The sequence below is a fragment of the Lagopus muta genome, chromosome 6, assembly GCF_023343835.1.
Source record: "Lagopus muta isolate bLagMut1 chromosome 6, bLagMut1 primary, whole genome shotgun sequence".
Classification (NCBI taxonomy): domain Eukaryota; kingdom Metazoa; phylum Chordata; class Aves; order Galliformes; family Phasianidae; genus Lagopus; species Lagopus muta.
The window spans coordinates 10952034-10971656 of NC_064438.1; the positions used below are offsets into that span (position 1 = coordinate 10952034).

Below are 19623 nucleotides of genomic sequence, written 5' to 3' on the forward strand. Positions count from 1 at the left end.
CAAATGTGGAATCAGAGAGAATCCTCAGGGAATGCAGAGTGTAGTAGATATGTATTGCCAATATTTGTGACAAATTTCTGGTACTGGTGTCTTGGTCTATAGGTGTTTTTTTTGGTTTTTTTTTTACTGCTCCTCATACACACACACATACAGACTGAAAGTTCAGGTATTACCTACATCAAATATCACATTGGCTTACTGGTGAGCACAGCTAAAGTTACATTTTTCTCTCATTTTTTCTTGCAGTTTTACTCCCTCCATCTAGATACATAGAGAAATCTCTATTTTCTCCTATTGTCAAAGTATTGTCAGGACTATTTGCTATTTTTGTTTTGTCAAGTACCTGTTAGATTAACATAGTCGCATGTAGACTACCAGTAAATCTTTTCCTTGGACTGTTGGGTTCCCATTTTAAGCCACTTGTAATTTGAAACAGTAAAAACTTCTAAATTTCTTTGCAAGGCTAGGTGCAAAGCTGTCATTAAGAGAGTAATGAATGCTCTTGTATAATTCAATTCCCTTCCAATCTCACCTATTTATTAAGCAGAAAAGAGACTGGAGATACAATAAGCCTTAGTTTTACATTCAAGTCTATCCTCAAAGAAATTCACAGAATCACAGAATTGTAGGGGTTGGAAGGGACCTCCAGAAATCATCGAGTCCAACCCCCATAAATTCTTACAGTATTTTAAAGAAAATACAAGAATTTTAGAAGAATAAAACAAAAAACAGTTTGTAACACAGCAGCTCATCTCAAAAACCTTGCTCAGTCACGTCATTAAAGTTCTCTACAGGTTCAGTACAAAGGATTCCGTTGCTCCTACCCAGATGAATTAGCCTTTCTCGGTTGGCTCTGAGAGGGAAGGGAGCAGGTCAGTCAGCACATAGCAACAGAAACAATGACATCCTATCCATAAGCGCTGGGAGCTGAAGAGGTTTAATGGGATTTTGGTTCAGAAATCAAGAAAAAGCTCTACCCATTCCAGGCATACACTATAATACAGACACCCTTTTGGAACAGCTGTAAGTTCATGCAGCAACTGAAGTCACTGCCAATGCAATTACAGAAGATTTAACATGAGAAATGATGTATTTGGATATTCTGTACATCATTTCATTGTCTGAATTCATTTTTTTTTCCCACAAAGAATACTGTACATGCAGTCCTACTTAGAAAAAACATAAGGGAATCATGCCTGGCTGACCTTTTCCTTACCTACTCTAAAGATACAAGAATTTGACGCAAATATCACATTTGCACTAACCAAATCAACACTAAATGCTCTGTGCTCTGTGAAGTGGATTGAATGTGTTTTTGTAGCTGAATACAGCTTTCTTTGAATTTCTTTTTAGGGCACATTGCTTTTGGCTAGACTGAGCACAAGTCTTAATGTTTGCCAGGGTATTTGGTGATTCTGAAGTTCCCTCTGCAGACAGTGTCTAGTCTGTCCATTTCTAAGCAAACAGAAAATTACAAACAAAAACACAACAGGACACACTACATTAAAACCATGAATTTAGATTACTTTGAAACAGAAAAAATTGCGCATATTTGGCTGCTTCAGTAGCCTTTTTGTGATGTTTGAAATATGAATGTGAATTTAACAAGATAGCCATTTTATGTTCTCAAAATCTGGGTAATAGTAACTGACCTTATGCAAAGCTCTCTAAAGTTATTTTATCAGGGAACTTAGGTAAGAAAGAGTGGTGCTTTATGATTACATATTTCCCAACTTTATAGTGATTCATCTAGTGCTCTATCAGAAGTGGCATTCAAGGACTGCTTAAAGTAACACAGGAACATGCACACTGAACAGCATTCCTTGGAGTAGTGGAGAACTCCAATTGGGGAAGGACAACTTCTGGTTGTCCTTTGGATCAAAAAGGAGATAATAAGAGGGTGAAACACTGAATGAAAAAACTGGGAAACTATGATCCTAAGTGTACTTGCATTGCTTCAGTACAACTTTGCTGCATGAGGTGTAGGAAAGTTTGCCATTTCAGCCAATGCAGGGAGTGCCAGAGGGCAGGGCATGGGGAGATGGGGAGACTTTTTTTTCCCTATTTCTCAGATTACTTAGTAAATTAAAATAAAATATGTACACTTCCTTGTTAGCTATAAGATCAACTGATTCCCCTCAAATGAAATCCAAATGTAATTTTGTGGGCCAGGTTTTGCTATTAGCTTTACCAATATGTGAAGTCTTAGATTGTTGCCTTGGCCATACTAGAATCATAGCTCATTATTAAGGAGATATCATTATTAGAGACATTTATCTTATACTTTCAAACAGACTGGAAATTAGTGAAACCACCATTGTCTGGTACATATCTACAAGATATTGTTACAAATATTAATTAGGCTAAGACTGTATTTTGGCAGCAGGGTAGTTAAGAAGGTACTGTTATGACTGTTATTTTCAACATGTTTTTACAGAAGTACCTCACAAAAAGAACCAGAGAACCTTTGGTTATGTATTTACCTACAGCTAAGCCTACGCTGTATTTCCCAGAAGTGCAAAGGACTTTATAAATCTCTGCATGTAAAGTTCTAGTTTCTTATAGCTTAAATCAGAGTTTTAGCTTGGTCCTTTAAACTGGAATCCTGACATTATTTCTAATGCAGTATAGACATAAAATGCAGCCAATACTCATACCCTGGGCAGTTGCCCTGTCAAACTCTGACCAGACCTTACTTGACCAAATCCGCACATACCCATTTTAAAGGCTAGCCTGTCATTAGAAAGTAGCAAGATCATAGCTTCAAGTGTGACAGCAATCCCAATGAGTTTCGTTTTCTGCAGAGGAGATAGAACTGCAAAGGTATAGAAAGTGAGATGAAGGTGATGGAAGAATCCCCCTTATAAACAATAAGAAGTCAATAGCTAAGACATATCCCAGCACACCCACAGCCCACTGCTTATGAGTTACAGTGCTTAAAATCCTCTGGCTGCCTAGAATGGCAGAAATAGGAGAAGTACAGGCTTTGCAAATTGTAGTATTGGCTATCAGCATTCACAAACATACTGTTTTTTCCTTCCGAAAAGATAAAAGAAAGTTTTGCTTTCAGAAATATGTTTTGCCCAAGGATGATATTGGGGTGTTTCTTTATTTCTTATGTAAGAGTAATTTAATTGCAGCAGTGTGCACCCACAGTCAATGTAGTGAGCATTAAGATGATGTACCTTAGTTGGAAGCCTAAAGCATGTGAAGCACAATCATAGAATATCACTCTGCTTACCCTAATCAAACAGGATTGAGACAGAATAACCACATACACACACAAAAGAGAGAGTATAGGTAGACAGGTCTTTAACCACACTACTGTGGTCCCTGAAGAAGCAGGATTTTTTAGTGTAAGCACCACTGCAGATTAAGTTGTCTAATTGCATCAGGACCAGCACTGCTTCATGCCCGCAAGGTCAAAAGGCATGTGTAGCTACTGTGTGACTCTCTACACCTTGTCATGCAGCTCACAGTAGTTGCAACTTATGTATCACATTGGACATTGAAGAAAATCTCCCTACTATTTTTAGGAGATACATTGGACATAGTAAGGTCAATGAGTTGACATAATTTAAATTTCTCTCTATAGCCCCCTAAATTAAAATACATGTCCAATGAACCCAAATAAGATCACAGAATCACAGAATCACAGAATTGTAGGGGTTGGAAGGGACCTCCAGAGATCATCGATGCAACATTATTGTTTTGGTCAAAGTCAAGTTTTTAAATGTGCTTTCTCAGATCATGTTTCTGCTATTACATTCAGTGTATGGGTAAAATCTCAAACTATATCTGTAACCACTCTTGATTCATCTAAGATACGGTCAAATTTGCATTACTGTTTGTCATCAACAAAAATTAGTCTGTTTTCCACTGCTCTGACACAACTCCAGTCAGGAAAAATGCAAGCTGAATGTGATCTTTTATAACACCATACATGGTACTGGTATCATTACACACAATATTTTACATAGCGTTATCCCTAATCAAATTCTTATATTTTAACAGTTACTGAGGGCCAGTAACAGCTGAAGATGATTGTGATTTTCATTATATTGGTTAAGCACATATATTTTTAGCATAATTAAATTCTGGAAGTATAACCACATTTAGAATCAGTATTATATGCTATCGGCTACATTGTAGGTTTCAAAAAGAATATTACATTGTCATTCAGTGTCACATTTATCCAAAGAAAAGGCTAAACAATATAGAAACGTGTATGTTGCTGACATGGTTTAGAAGAAGCAGTTAAAATGGAGAAAATGGTGTGGATTCAGAATATTCTGACTGACAGATGGACTGAGCTTCACTTTTCCTTAGAGGCATTAGCATAATTAGGCAAAGTTGGGAAATGATTTATGCTGTTCAGAAGTTACGGTTCATCTCCTGGTGATCCAAAACCAAGATTAACTTTCATTCTCTTTCTTACTGAAAGCCAAGAAGGCTAATAAAAGAGTAACTTGCTAGTCAGTGACTAATACTAATACTCTTTTATAGGTATTTAGACAAATACATGTTTGACATTCACTTAGTTCAATATGATCAAGGATTACTTCATTTAGAATTTTCCGTCTGGTATATTTTGGGAAATTGGATTGCATTATCTGTTCATCTCTGAAGGGTTTCAGTTTTATTGCCAATTCACAGAAGACTGACATAACGCTTGATAGGAAATGATAGTAGGAGGTAGGCTGGAGCACTGAGATACTTAGAGCTGCTTGAGGAAGCCAGTAGTAAAATAGTTAACATGATTTAACATTGGCTTTTAATACACTACGTGTTTCTGTGCATAACCCTTTTGTGTGTTAATTCAAGTTCAGACTGCTCTTCTGTTATTGCTCCTAGTCCTTTTGAAGAGGATGTACACTGAATATTTTGTTAAAGATGCTCCTTTAGTTCATTTGCTAAAAGTATAGAAAGATAAAGCTTGCTGCATTACATCAACAAATGCATACAATCTCTACTGTACATAATGGGAATACAGCTACCTGAACCTGACTGTGAGGAGATACGGTGATGCTGATGGAGCAGTATGGATTTTAACAATAGTCATGTAACTATTGAGATCTTAGAGACCAGAAGATATCTTAATCCAACTTATGGAACTGAAGCAGTCTAACACATATATCTGCATTTGTTGTTTGCTCAGCATTTTCATGTTCAGTCATATACATATTTATTCAGTCAAATTTGATTCTATTTTGTCACTAAGTAACCCATTCCAGCATTGCCCAGCCCTTGATAGTAGCTTTTACATGTACTGACATTAGCATAACCAATAACCATACACTAAAAGATGTATTGAAATAGGTAGCAAGGCAAATCATGCAGTCTCAACCCATGCTTAGAGAAAGGTGTTTCCAACAGTCGGCTGCTTCATGGATCTTAATAAAAGTGCCAGGACAGTGGTTACCATTTCCCTTGAGATTACTCAGTGTAAAGAAATGGAATAATGAAGAAGCTAATTATTGTAATTATTGTACTCTAATTCTTGGACTGAAATTTGTTAAGCTTTTTTATAGCTTTTCCAATTTATTTTTCTTTCATGAAATTGCTATTTTTGCAAATTGCAGTTTTGTTGTTTTTTTTTTATTATTATTATTATTTTTGGTGGAGATAACATTAAACGGTGCTGGAATTTCCATCCTTAAGTGTGTTATATGAACCATTCCAAGTAAACATTTCCAAGAAATATTATTGAAAGTGAAAGATATAATAAGATATAGTAGCAACAGTGTTCTGTCAGTTACCTCAGAAACAGATTTTTTTAGATTCTTGAGCAATGGCAAGGATGGAACTGCAGGCTCATCCGGGTTAATGTTGACAATGAGCAATTATTGTTTTTGACAGGAATACTAAAGGGTTTCAAGACGACTGTTCTAACTGAAAGCAGATTATGACTTGAGTTTTATTACTAACTGTCAAGAATAGTTGTCAAGCATATAAAAGTGTGATACAAAGGAAGATCATTTTATTATAGTGGGAGACAAAGCAGAGATCAGATGATGACCTTTTTTGTGGGTTTTTGGTTGTTTTTTTTTTCAGTTACCCACAGGAAGAAGGAGGCAGAGTCCTCAGTGTTTTAAAAAGGGAAATGGGGGGAGAAAACATCCGGGACAGGACACTTTCCTACAGAGAAAAAAAAAAAAAACACACCAAAAAGCACAATATGATTTTAATGAAGCAAACATATGTGGATGTCTGTGGTACTGGTGTGTGACTTCCGTGTCTTTCTCGTAGATACAATAGTATGATGATGGGACAATAACTCCACAGCAACCTTCCAGAGATTAGTTATCTGTCTGACTGATAATCACAGCTACAAGTTTGTTTTTTTTTTCATTTTGTTTTTGTCTGGTATTTAGTTGCAATATTTTCTTCTCGCCTGTTTGTGATGTGTTGTAATCTTGATTTTAGGGAGGAAGATCTTTGTCAAAGCAATTATTTAACCCACAGTTTTCTGATGACAAGTGAAAAATATTTGCTAAAAAATGCTCTACCTCTCATTTGTTTACTCATGTGTGTCTGTGACAATAGCTGATAATTTTGCTTCCACTGAGAAATAAATGTGACAAAGAATGTGCTGATATCATTTGATTCTCTACCCTGCTAGAGATTCTGGATCTCTTTAAATACTTTTTTCTGAGAACAAAAAGTCTACAAAAAGTCATTTCACACAATTGATGGTTCTGAAGACATATAAGGAGGTATTTTTTAAATGAAATAAAAATAAATTGGCAAAGCAAAGTGAGGAAACAAAAGTGGTGTCTCATTGGCACTAATGTTTACACTGAATCCAAGTTAATATAATCTGAACTGAAGATGCCCAGATTCTCCATGAATGCTTTCTGGAAAAAATTTCAATCAATTCTCACCATAATTGAGTGAAGAAAGTAGAGCAAGTGTATTGTGGTAAAGGCAACATGCCCCAAGTTTGTTTATTTAATGCTACCATCCTCAGATAATACTTTCATCTGCATAATACCTCAGATTTCCCTCAATTTCTCCTTTAGATGTTATAAAGGAACAGATCATAATAGCATCTTTTACATCCACATGTACACCATGCATAAACTTCTATTCATACAGTCTTGGCCCAGAAGAACTTGGGGGATCTGCATACCTAGATTTTTTTTCATTTACTCTGAGTGATATTGTCAGTTCAGCCTCTGCCATAAGTTCAAGCAACACTAGATAATTCTCATTAGGAGCATTACAGTAGCCTTGATCTCTCAGAAACTACAGCTGCTGAGAACATAAATTGAACCAATCTTATGTGATAGGTATGCCAGGAGATGCACTGTCTGATATTGTTTAAAAGCACTCATGAACAGAGCAAAACAAACTGCTTTTATAAAGCTGTCAGCCAGTAAATGTCTGTTATTCTCCTTGCATGCTGATCCCTACAAAGGATTCTCAGTGCCGTCCTCTTACAACCTCTGCCTCATCTTCAGTTTACTTATCCATCTTCTCAGGTAGTTCAAGTGAAAGGATAATACACAGCAGGAATATGTAGTATAACCGCATTTGCCAATGTTTAAAACTGTAGTTCAGAAAGGTTCCACATTTTTCACAGGGTTACATCATTTCCAAACAAGAAAGCCTACTGCCCATTGACCAGCAATCATGAAAAGTGCTTTGGGCATTTGAATGGATGACAGTAGTGATGATTTTTTGAGTCCGAAAAATGTCAGTGATAATCTGCTTGAAAGTTTTCTTTGAAACATACAACGTTTTAAACTTTTTTTTTTTAACTTTGTGTATAAAGTTCTTACTATGCAAAAGAGATTTCAGTTGTCACAGTGCCTTTTTTTTATTTTTTAGGACCATCTAGCTGGCTGTCAACAGGCTGCGATTGTGCGCAGGGGAAAACAGCAAGGAGTAGACTGAGTGGGTTCAGAAGAGAACTATTTGACGTTAGATGAAGGCAAAATCTAGGTCTGCCTCTATCTCATGCAGGTAAGGAGAGGAAAAATAAACTTTCTCCAAGTAAGATGACATATTTTATTTTGTGGTGGAATAGTGAAAGATGCATAAGGCTTTGAGATCAGGCAGGCTCTGTAGAGACTAACTGTAGCTGATTGTGAATTCCTGATGATCCTAAAGCTCTGTGGTTACAGATTTCCTTCCAAGAAAGCACCCCAAGAAATCCCTCAGCTCTGAACTCAGTAGTCTTTTCAGCCCTTACCCAAAAGTGCATTTCATGAAAAATGATAGAACATTAAATACATATCTTACATTTTGATACAATTGTGCTTCCTTTCTCCTTCTCTCAGCTTCCATCCATGTGTGTCTGCACACACACACGCACACACACACATCTATTTGTCTATATATAGTCTGCAGCGGAAGCCCATGTATAGTGTAAATTCTGGGAATAATTAAGAAAAGGATACTGCATCCTCCAGCAGACGGATTGCATCTTTTTCATTTAAAGCAGTTTTTTTTTTTTTTTCCTTTACCACCAACTTGCTGCAATTAGGAAGTTGTTGGAGAGATATCAATTGAGATTTGGGAACTGTTTTCTGGAAATGTTTTGAATTAAAATCTAATTGGTAGCTTTCTTTGATAACTATTTTATTGTTGGGTGCAGCTAAATGGAAATCAACCACAAAGGGAACTAAATTTTGTTAGTCATTAATTTCAACTTGATTTCACAAATGATTTACATATATGATATTTTTCTTATTTGTTCCATAACATTCTTTATCTTCAGTTAGAAGCAGTTAGACTGATGTAATGTTGTTTTTTCAATCATTGTTTTAAATAATCTATTTTATCTTAAATATGGGTTTCAACAAAATGGAGAAGTACCCCTAAGTGAATCAAACTTAAATTTCTGTCACATTATGGAAAAACTAGGAAGCTAATGACCCCGAGGATAAAACATTACTGTTTTTACCTATGACATCTTTGAGTTTTGGGGCCAAAGGAAAATAGACCTACACTGCAAATATATGATAGTAGCAAAACAAAATGTTGAAAAGGCACTATTGCACAGGAATCATGTGAAAGGTCAGGGTTAAGATACATGTTCATCTTTCCTCTTTAATGTGTTATGAGGACATCAAGTGAGCTGTGTCCGTTTGTGATCACTAAGCTTAAATTTAATGTGAGTTCATTCAGTGTACTACATGAGAAAGGTGAAAGATAATTTTAAGTACTGGAAAGATTAACAAAAAATTTTATGGAAGGAAGATGGGATACAAGAATCAATCATGGCAGAAATGGGTTTTTGCTAACAAGCAATGGCAAATAACCTGGGCATGCAGGACTTCATCAAAAGCACTGTTGATTGAGTCCAGATTGCTCTGTGGACTCCAGATCATGCCCATGGAATGTAACAGACATCTTTCTGGTAAAGCCAAAATCCTCACAAGGGAGTGATAGTTGATATTTGTCTGAATTAATTAATACTGTCATTAGTAATAGACAGGTATAGAGGGTTTGCTCATTATGGAAACACAAATATTGAAAGATTTTTCTCTCGAAAATTAAGTGAGGAGGCGAAGTGCAATATCAGTTTCTTTATTTTAGTGTTTGCAATTGAAACACTGTGCCTCTTAGCAGCAAAGAGGAGAATAACATCTTGCTGTATCACTGACGGGGAGCCTAGCATCTCCTGTCTTCTGATTGATTTAGGAGTAAAACAATTTTCACAATGGTGCATAGCAACAGAAGTGATGTTCCATTTTCGTGAGTCCCTAAGCAGAGTACTGCTTCCCAGGGTACTCCGCCTGCTGGAAACTGAGATGATACTGTGCACTATAAAGTTTCTTAAGAAACAAAACCACCACACCTGTACTGTCTCAGTGTTGTGCACAGTGCTGTCAGGAAACCTGTTGATAGTTGTCATTTGTTTCCTGCTGTCATAAACTAATGCCTAAGCATTCTTTTGTGCTAGTTTCTTTCCCTTATTTGGCTATTTGAATTACAGTTCCACTCCAAAAGTGTTTACATAAAAATGTAATCTTCTTTCTTAGCAGATATGCCCCACAAGTGCTTTCAGAGTCAAAGACGTTACTGGCTTTGGTGACTCAGATATTTCTCAAATTCTGTTTAATAGTGGTTGCATTGCAAAAGAGATAATCATTTTCTATGCATTGTCAGTATACCAGACTTGTATGCATGAAACAGGACAGCAGTTGACCATGAGAACCCTCTTTTTCTTTTTTAAATACTGATAATAATGCATAAAAGACAAGTGGCTTGAAAATCAAGTATTTTCACTTCTAAAATAAGGAGCTATTATTTGGAAATTGCAGTGAAACCATAACTACAAGCTATATTCATGTGGTTTTTATAATTCTCAGATGGAAATTGTATATATCAATGTTGCCTTGCATTGACTTTAAAATGTTTGTCCCTTACAAGTTATTTTTTGGGATGTTTAATTAAATTGAAATTAATTTCACCAAAAAAAGAAAGAAAGAGAGAGGGAAAAAGAAAGAAAGAGAGAGAAAAAAAAATTAAGAGAGAGAGAAAAAGAGAGAAAGAGAGAAAGAGAGAAAGAGAGAAAGAGAGAAAGAGAGAAAGAAAGAAAGAAAGAAAGAAAGAAAGAAAGAAAGAAAGAAAGAAAGAAAGAAAGAAAGAAAGAAAGAAAGAAAGAAAGAAAGAAAGAAAGAAAGAAAGAAAGAAATGAAACGAAATGAAAAGAAAAGAAAAGAAAAGAAAAGAAATGAAAAAGGAAAAAGGAAAAAGGAATTCCTTTTGATAATCGATAGTTTTATAAATTCCCCACTGTGAATTCCAGATTTAGGAAGAACTCAAGAGTGTTGAGATTGGCATTTAAATTGCTTTTTCACATGACTTCTTGTTAATTTTGCCTGTACTCAGGAAGCATTTTGCTGATATTTCTTGATATCTATCTTGCTCATTCAGTGCCTCTTTTACCATTGTACATAAGTGAGATAATCATAGGTTAGAAAGACAGTGTTCAAAAGAGTCATACTGTCGATGAATATCCAAGCTCTTTGCATTACTTTCTGAGGAGAGCATTTTGCTTCCAGGAGGGCGTGGTAACAGTTCACCAGTAATTTTTCTTGTGGAAAGGTACCACTTAAGTGAAAAACATTGGGGCTCAGCCTTGCCTTTGTTGTAGGAAACCACATAGAGGAGAAAAGGCCACTGGATATCCACCCATTGCTGAGAGATTCTCTCTGAGCTTTCTGCCTGCAGACTGCTTTGCAGATGGCCTATGGTATTAGAACTCTGAGACCTTTACGGCCTAAGCATAAAGAATACTAGGAATGGATAGAAATGCAGAGGACCGAATGGAAAATAAATACCTTTTAAAATAAGCAATATTTCTGCCAGTTTGATCATCGGTGACAAAGAGAAGGCATTTCTAAACATTTGAAAAGGTTTCAAAATAGCAGTTGTTTGTTAAGTTTGGCCATCTGAGATGCATTCTGAAAATTCAAGTAAGAATATTTAAGCCACTACTTTCTCATTTGTCCTTGAATCATGACAAATTGGGGAGGACATAGGGTTCTGCAGAGGTGGCAGCTTCACAGTTCCTCAGAAGCTTTGGAAAGGAGTAGAAAGGATTTTGCAGGACTGAAAGGTTTTTAGAAAGAGCAGGAGGTATTCACCAAGTCCCCAAAATCATTGCCTGGGAGGGGGGGACATAGCCTCCATGGCAGAACTCTTTCCAAGGCTTGGCAGTAACCACAGGTTTGGGGATGTCCAAAGATTATTTCTGCATCTCCCAGATGCACCATCTTTCCAAAGGCAGCTCTGGCCAGCCTTCAGTTTCAGCAGGGCATTGGCTTGCTATCACAGCTGCTTCCACAAGGGTGTGCCAATCAAACAGACTGCATTCTAGTGCATGAGGATACTAAACAGTGCAGGAGCGTATAAAACTTGCAGTTAATCCTGAGTGCTTCTTTGCTCAATCCATTTATGAAAGCATATTTGAAAGCTGGTAAAGTCATATTGAACATACACACAACAGAATATATATATATATATATATATATATATATATATATGTATCCAGAGAATTTTTTAGTAAAGTACTTTTACAAAATCAGCACAAGCATGCTGGCTTTTTACCTTCTCTTGTTTTAACCTATGACTGATTCATTGGTTGAAGTGTAAAGGAACAGATCTTCTTATGGTAATTGATTCTCAGGGGCTATTAGTGTAAATGTAAATGCTCAACATAGATGTTACATAGGTGGGTGTTAGAGGGAAAACATAAATTGTCAGTAATATAAAGCAGTCTGTTCATACCGTGAGGTGAAGAAGTGAAGAATGTTAGAAATCAGAGACTCAGAAATGCCTCCCAGAGTTGGCTGTGAGTGGAGTCTCCCATTGTGAGTAATTATAAGAAACCTACTGTGCAAGAGTCAATTCTGGTCCTTTAGTTCAACAGGCAAGATACTTACCTGAAAATAACAGAGGTTTCAGGTGAGATTTGTGAAAAAGCTTATATGAGTTAAACATCTGGCTGCCATGGGAGGTGGGCACCTCAATTTGTAGAGTTAACTGAAAATTCTTGGGACTGCATATTTTTCTATAGCCCTTGACTAGAATTCCTTCTATTTTTCATAACAGCTGTGAATTTTTAACCATGGAGAATGAGAAAACATCATTCCAGCGAATGCCCAAGAGAATATTTTAGTTGAATATTTTAGTTAGGGAATATTTTCAGTTGATTAGCCCAATAAAAAATACAAGACGAACTCCAAAATATTGGATGAAAATATTTTTTACAAAGTCTGTTGGTTCTTATCTTTTTCACTCTTGCAAGTTTACAATTTCCCGGTTCTCTTTGGAACTCAATGAGTTTAAAACATACTTTATTTAAAATATATATTTGTATGTATTGATTATTCTTAAGATTCTGGAGCATTTGATCTGCTTTATGAAAAATATGCTGTTTGAGCTTCTCTCTATTTCTGCATCTGTCTTGATGGTGATTGCAGGAGGCAATGAAAAGGTGGCTCTGACACCTGCCTGTCACACTGTCCAGTGTGAATGTACAGCCTGACACAGGCCAAACTTGAATGGATGTGGTCAACTCCTATAATGGGGAATTAGAGGAGGAAACAAGTCCTGAAAACACCTCCTCACCTTGCATAAAAATCACAGTCATCTTGAGAAAGGACCCTAGGCAAAAATCCTAGGCACTACAGGATCGAACCTGTACTTAGTAGGAGAAGTTTTACTTCCTTAATAATTGTGAAGTGTCAGTTCCCAGCAGCAAACACATTCTAATATGCTGCCTTTTTATGATGATGTGAGAACCACAAGAAGTCTGGGATTCTAAATTCCTTTCAGATCCTTTATATAAAAAAAAAAGTCCAGATGTCTCACAAAACATTTAAAGAACTTTATTTGAAAAACATTTTCTTTCTAAATGAGAATTTATGCAAAGTACAGTTAAACATGTTTTTCTAACTAAATATACTCATCTGTATCTTGTGGCAGGGAAAAATAAATATGTAAAAATAAAAACAATCTGAGGCACAAAGTTAATTATGTTGTGCCAGTTTGACTCAGATGTCCTGATAGAGGGACATGCATTCTCTCCTCTTGTAATCCTAGGCTCCTAGTACTGCTCATCAAGCTGAGTTCTTAGACTTGTCTTCAACAGGAGATACTTCTCAAGTTTCTTATGTTCTGCTGGTCACAGTTCTCGCAATTAGTAATGCACCAATCCAGGCAATTACATCTGTGAACGTGCTGAGAGAAAATTGCTGTGTATCCAGCAATTTCAAGGCACAACTGAATAATGATTTCTGTGTACTGTGGGACATACGCTTTCCTGAAATTTCAAGTAAGGTGCCCTTCTAAAACCCAGTCTACTTGAAGGCCCTTTTCGTCCTCTTTTAAGAACAGTTACTGTGTCTTCTTTCTCCTGGGACTTCCCCAGGCCTTCACATATTGAAAATGATCACTTCTAGTTGAGTGATCACCTTAACTTGCTCTAAAAGTATGTTAAGGTAAATTTTCTAGCAAACCTTGCTGTCTGAAGTGTGCCCAATTCATCTATATACTTCACTTTATACTTTTCCTATTACAGACACTACATATTTGCCTTTACTAATATGAAAAATCTTAGTTTTGTAATACTAATTTGTATGCCACACATTGAATCACAAGGGGCAGAAAATTGTCTTGTTTTGATATCAATAAGTCATTTTGCAGCTCAGTCTTTTTTATCTGAAATTACGCTAAAGAGTTCTTTTGTCTTCCACATTGCTTCGTTACATTTCTTTTTCTTCTCCACTGAGCCAGGTGTCACAAGTCACAAATGTGTCTTTCTCACACTTAATGTCACAAGTGCTACTTTCTCTAAAATATTTCCATAAAATTTCTTCACAAGAGCCTATTAGCAGACTCCTGAACTGTCTACTTTTTTGTTTTTTCTGTTTGTTTTCATAAACCAGATCTTTCATTCTCATCACCTTTTTTCTTGAACTCTTTAGGTTTACCACCATATCCACCTTAAGATTTTTTACCTCAGTGGTTAGATTCTAGTATAAATTGTTGTTTCTCTGGAACCTTTCTACATCTTCTGAAACTTGTATATAGCATATGTCAAAATGACTTGCTTATGTCCTCCTATTTTGCCACAGACTCTTGGACAATTAAAGCACATCTCTGTCCCTTCTTGTCATTTCTCTTATCATGGCTATCTCTGTTCAAATAAGTGGTATTAATCATCTTCTTCAGAGTAGATAGTCCAAGCTCATCATGAAATTTTGCCTGCTCTTATCCTGTTTTATCTTTATATGGAGATATATGTCTGTTCCTTTTTAACTCCAGAACTAAAGGAAAAGTGCAATTTTTGGCATAAATTGAAATGCCTTCTTTTTTCCCTTGCTTCTCCTGTTTGTAACTGTACTATTCTAGATCAGTATTGTCACCCTTTTTTGGATTCACCAAAGTCTCTGACTTACCTGTTAAGTGTCAACTTCATTATGCTGTAAGACTTTGGTTTATTCCATATTACTTGGCTTTTGTGTACAAGCATATTCATTACTCCTTTTTGTCTCTTCTTGACACTCTTTCACTCCAGATGGCACCGTTCTTTTAATGATAAATGGGCTTTTACCATCACTTTATTCCAGGACTTACTGAAAAATTCTTAACCGGACTAATATGTCAGTGCTGTTGGAGGAACTGCCTGGATTTTCAGAGCACTTTGCAGAACACTTGGCTGTTGTTGATAGTAAAGTCTTGGCATCATTATCTGTGCCTCAGGGCATTCATCTCTTTCCCTATTTATTCTGATATTTAATCACTGAATGAAGAAAAAAAATTATAAACACAGATAAGTTTAATCTGTCTATGTTGAATTACACATGGTAGCTCAAACAGTAATGTGGCAAAGAAGCTTGAAGTGGAGAGGGGAATAACTTAAGCAAGCACAGTTAGAAAAGATTTGTAAATCAGCCTTCAAGACTGCTTCAGGAAATACATATTGGCATTCTTAAGTTCTTCCTGTGATGATAGCTGAAGAAGTTTATTTACTGTAGCATTCTGATGGAAAGTGCTTTAACTCTTAAAAAATTCCATTTTTATTAGAGCCACTCTTATTGTAAAAGTAGTATTTTTATGTTTGATTCCTGAGACAGTGATGTGGAAGGGATGTAGTATAGAAACAAACATGCAGTTTTCACATTTCAGTTTCTTTGTCAGTACTTTTATATTATTGGCATTTGTGTCTTGGTTGATGCTTTCTTTTATTGGGTTCTATTGTGCTGTCAAGTTTGATTTAATACACAACCTCACAGAGACTTACAATTACAAAATTCTTAAGGATTCACAAACACGTTAAAGAAGCACAGGTAACAAATTAGCTGAGAATCTCAACAATCTGCACTTACAGTAAATATCCTACTTTCAAGGAAGTTGGATTCCTTTAAAAGTCAACAGTTGTTTTGGAAGTACTTTATCAAATTTATGAAATGCTGCATCGCATTTATGGCACATAGTGTTGTGATAAGTTGTCCAAAGTGCCTGTCAGCTTCCCTTACAAAAAGAAAAAAAGATAATTAAATGTTACCTTACAAAATAACAAGAGCCCTCAGAGGTTAGCATCTTTGGTTTTTTTCTTTGCTTTTCTCCATAAGATTCAAACTATCTTTAAACTTTATGCTTCTTCAGTTTAATTCTTTTTTTATTTGCAGTCTATTTTAATAGCAATTGCTTCAATTTTCTACCATGAAAAGTTATAAATAATGACATTTTTTAAAGTAAATAACTTTTAGGAGACTTTTAAAAAGCATGCAGCTGTTCTAACATAACAGATCCTAGTTTGCTCATTTTTAAGACAAACCACAAACAGGTCAAAGAATTCAGGTACATATATATTATTTTTTACTACCCATTAATGCAAATTCCACCAGTGTATTCATGTTATTTCTTTAGGCACTTTCAGAATGCCAGCAGGTAATTGAGTAATCTGAGCTAATGGTGCTCATGTCAGGTGCCTAAAGAAATACCCTGAGGATGACATTTGGAGCCAACTTAACATATAGTCCTGGTTTCACAACTAAGAAGATGAATCTGACAGAAATATAAACAGTAATAAGAGAGAAGTGCTAATAAAAGCATTTTTTCCACTAAGGATTTTGTTCATCATGCATCATCTTCCAAACTAATATCCTCCGGTTTGATCAAAAGAATCAAAAGATGGTTAATATGTACCACAGAATAGTATAGACAACAGGATGTCATTTCACAACATCTTGGAAAAATACATATTGGGACTGTTATTTTCCAGAATCAGAGCTAACTCCAGAGTTAAAAATAAAAATAAAAATAAAAGGGGAAGGGAGGAAGGGAAGAGGGGAGAGAGAGAGAGAAGGGTCTTACTAGGAGGTTCCTCCATAAGATGTTAGGCAGGAGAAAAATAAAAGTGATATTTGTGGCAGTGCTGGCCAGGGAAATTTTGGATGTGTGAATTATTCTTCTTACAGCTATAGTTGCTAACGTGTGTGAGCAATGATACCCTCAACAATAACACTTTTTTATTATATTTTGCAAAACCAAATAAAAAGAACAGTAAAAATAAAACTGAGAATTTTGTGCTCCAGGGTTGGAATGAAAGAGTTCACAGACAGTTTTAGCATAAAATACTAACAATCTGATTTTCCAGAGGAGGGAACTGTAGGAAAGTGCTTTTCTAGAGCTTATCCTACACAGTCACAGTTCTGGAACTGTGGTGGTCCACTCCTAACAATTGCTTTCTAAGCGATCTGCTGTTATACACCCCAAAATATGCTGTTTCTTATCATCTGAGAACAAATGAATCACTTTCTACTTTAAGACATTGTTTGTCTGACAGGGACTGCATCTCTCTTGCACTGATAGTTGAGGAAGACCAATTTTTAGTCTTTCATATTGCCTGTTCACGCAAGAGTTTAAGGCACTTGGCTATTAATATTTGTGTGGGTTTTTTTCTCTATTTTGTTTTCTGCATGAAATTTCATAGAAATGTTTTATATGCTACACAAATGGAGCTGTGACCTTCTCATGCATCACTGTGTGTTCAACCCATGTGAACTGACTTAGGAATTGCTGTTATCTGGGGAAAGCTCTGCACTGTTTTTTTAGGAAAACTCCCTTGTTTTAGTACATAAAGAAACAAGAGCTATCTCTTGGAGTTTGCCTAGTACCAGCCTCCTCTGCTAAACAAGAAACAGCACTGAATGTTTTATAATAGATGAAGTCTTTCAGATCTAACTTGTCAGTATCAAAGACCGCAGCACATTCAACTCTTAAGTGACTCTGTGACTGCTGTTGGAATACTTTGTGATGGTACTCCTTTGCCCTCTCTCCTGGCCGTTCCTATACCCTTCTACTCCATATTTACATGCACCTGCCTCCGTATTAACACCTCGTTAAGGCACACACCTGCTGTGGTTTTACTTAAGCCCATTGCACTGCAGCTATTAACCCTGTATATTTCATTATGAGGCACTCAGCACAATAGCAGCACTGAGTAAGGTTCATTAATGAGTCATGCAGCCAAGAAAAATTGGTTTTGTATGGATGTCTCCTTTTCGTTCAATTTCTTCACGTGCGCATACAACCCCCTTTTTAATAATTGATTATGTATTACATATGTTCTCCAGAAAAAAATACATGAACACACATGCATTAAATCCAGCTGAAATAGCACAGTTTTGAGACATAACATTAATGGACAGAAATGCAATACATATTTATAAATGTTAAGAAGGCAACAATGAAACCACAGCTCCAGGGCTTAGGAGATCTTAGTTTTATTCCAAGGTTTGTCAAACATCTGCGGTTTAATCAGCAAGCTGTAACCTCTGCCTCTGCTGCTTCTGAAAATGTGTATCTGTGTATGCGCTTATCCTAGGACACTTACATACCTCACAAAATGCATGTATATAAATATAATTGTGCAAGGCAGAGTATAAGACTCTACAGCATCAACTGTACTGAAAAAAAAGAAACAGCTCATTGATATCTGTAGTACAAGAAAACTGATGAGCATGCAGCCAGTATAATTCAGATGAAGTTCCAAATTTTGATGGCACTTTCTCCAGTAGTTTCACTGAATTTATTTCAAAATCCTCAATCACAGTGTGATTGTATTAGAAAGAGAAACTAGTCAAACAAAGATGGCAAATGATTGCTCCATAACTATTGAATCATGAAATACCACAGTTCTTTATTTGATCATAACCCCATGAATCTATCCCAAGGATGACATAAGATATGGAAATTGGTTTGGGTCAAAACATTGTCTCCCTGTGGGACAGCTACAAAAAACTATTGAATAGGGTGTTTCAGTAAGACAGTAAGAGGTACCCTATGATATATTGACACACGCAATCCATAATTTGCTGCAAATTGTATTAAGTGGCCATGGATAGGTATTTCTTACCAAAGAGTTTTATGGAAGAGTAGTTTGCTGTGGAATTGATTTTTCTCATTCTTTATCACAGGCTGTGGTTTTGCTTGGTCAAATCTCTCATAGTTATGCCCAAAAGAAGCAAGAGATGTTCTTTCAAATTTTGTAGTGCTTATGTTGCTTAGTAATACAGTGCTGCTCATACATACATGAAACTTCTGTTTCTATGTTATTGCAATTAGAATTGCAAAGCTTTTCTTGTTTTAGCAAGTTCAGATGAACCTTAATAAGATGCCTAGATTTAAAATATGTCAGTTCAAGGAGTTTAGAATTCCTGCAACTATAATAAATTTAACATTTTCTGTTTAATGCATGCAATGCACATTTGTTCCACTGTTTCTTGATAACTGGTTTCCCCTTGGTATCTTATTCTCTCATGGAAGTCTCTTTTTATACCCATTACTCACTTGATGGATGCCAATTGTGCTACTGACCCTGGATATTTCTGAAGAATGAAAAAATATTAAGGAAAAAAATCATTTCTGTATAGAAAAAGTTACTGCATCACTCCTCCCAGATGCTTGCTTTGAGTGGAGATGATAATCCTTGCAAATATTAGAAGTACTCACTTTAAGGTGATCCATGTGTAAACCAACCCATTAAATCTGGCTGTAGCTTACACATTTCTTCAGCAGGGAAGCCCACCAATGTGGTGTTTTTAATAGGCATTGAAAGCTATACTTTATTATTCACTGAGTAGAACTGACATT

General features: G+C 36.0%; 1 long non-coding RNA gene across 2 annotated transcripts in view; it reads left to right on the forward strand.

Annotated features, from left to right (window-relative positions):
• Positions 1-19623, forward strand: part of LOC125694491 (uncharacterized) — a 111011-nt gene that overhangs the window by 87630 nt on the left and 3758 nt on the right. For both annotated transcript variants that reach the window (XR_007377581.1, XR_007377582.1), the window contains one exon: positions 7834-7968. This is a non-coding gene — a long non-coding RNA (uncharacterized LOC125694491). The remainder of the gene's footprint in view (positions 1-7833; positions 7969-19623) is intronic.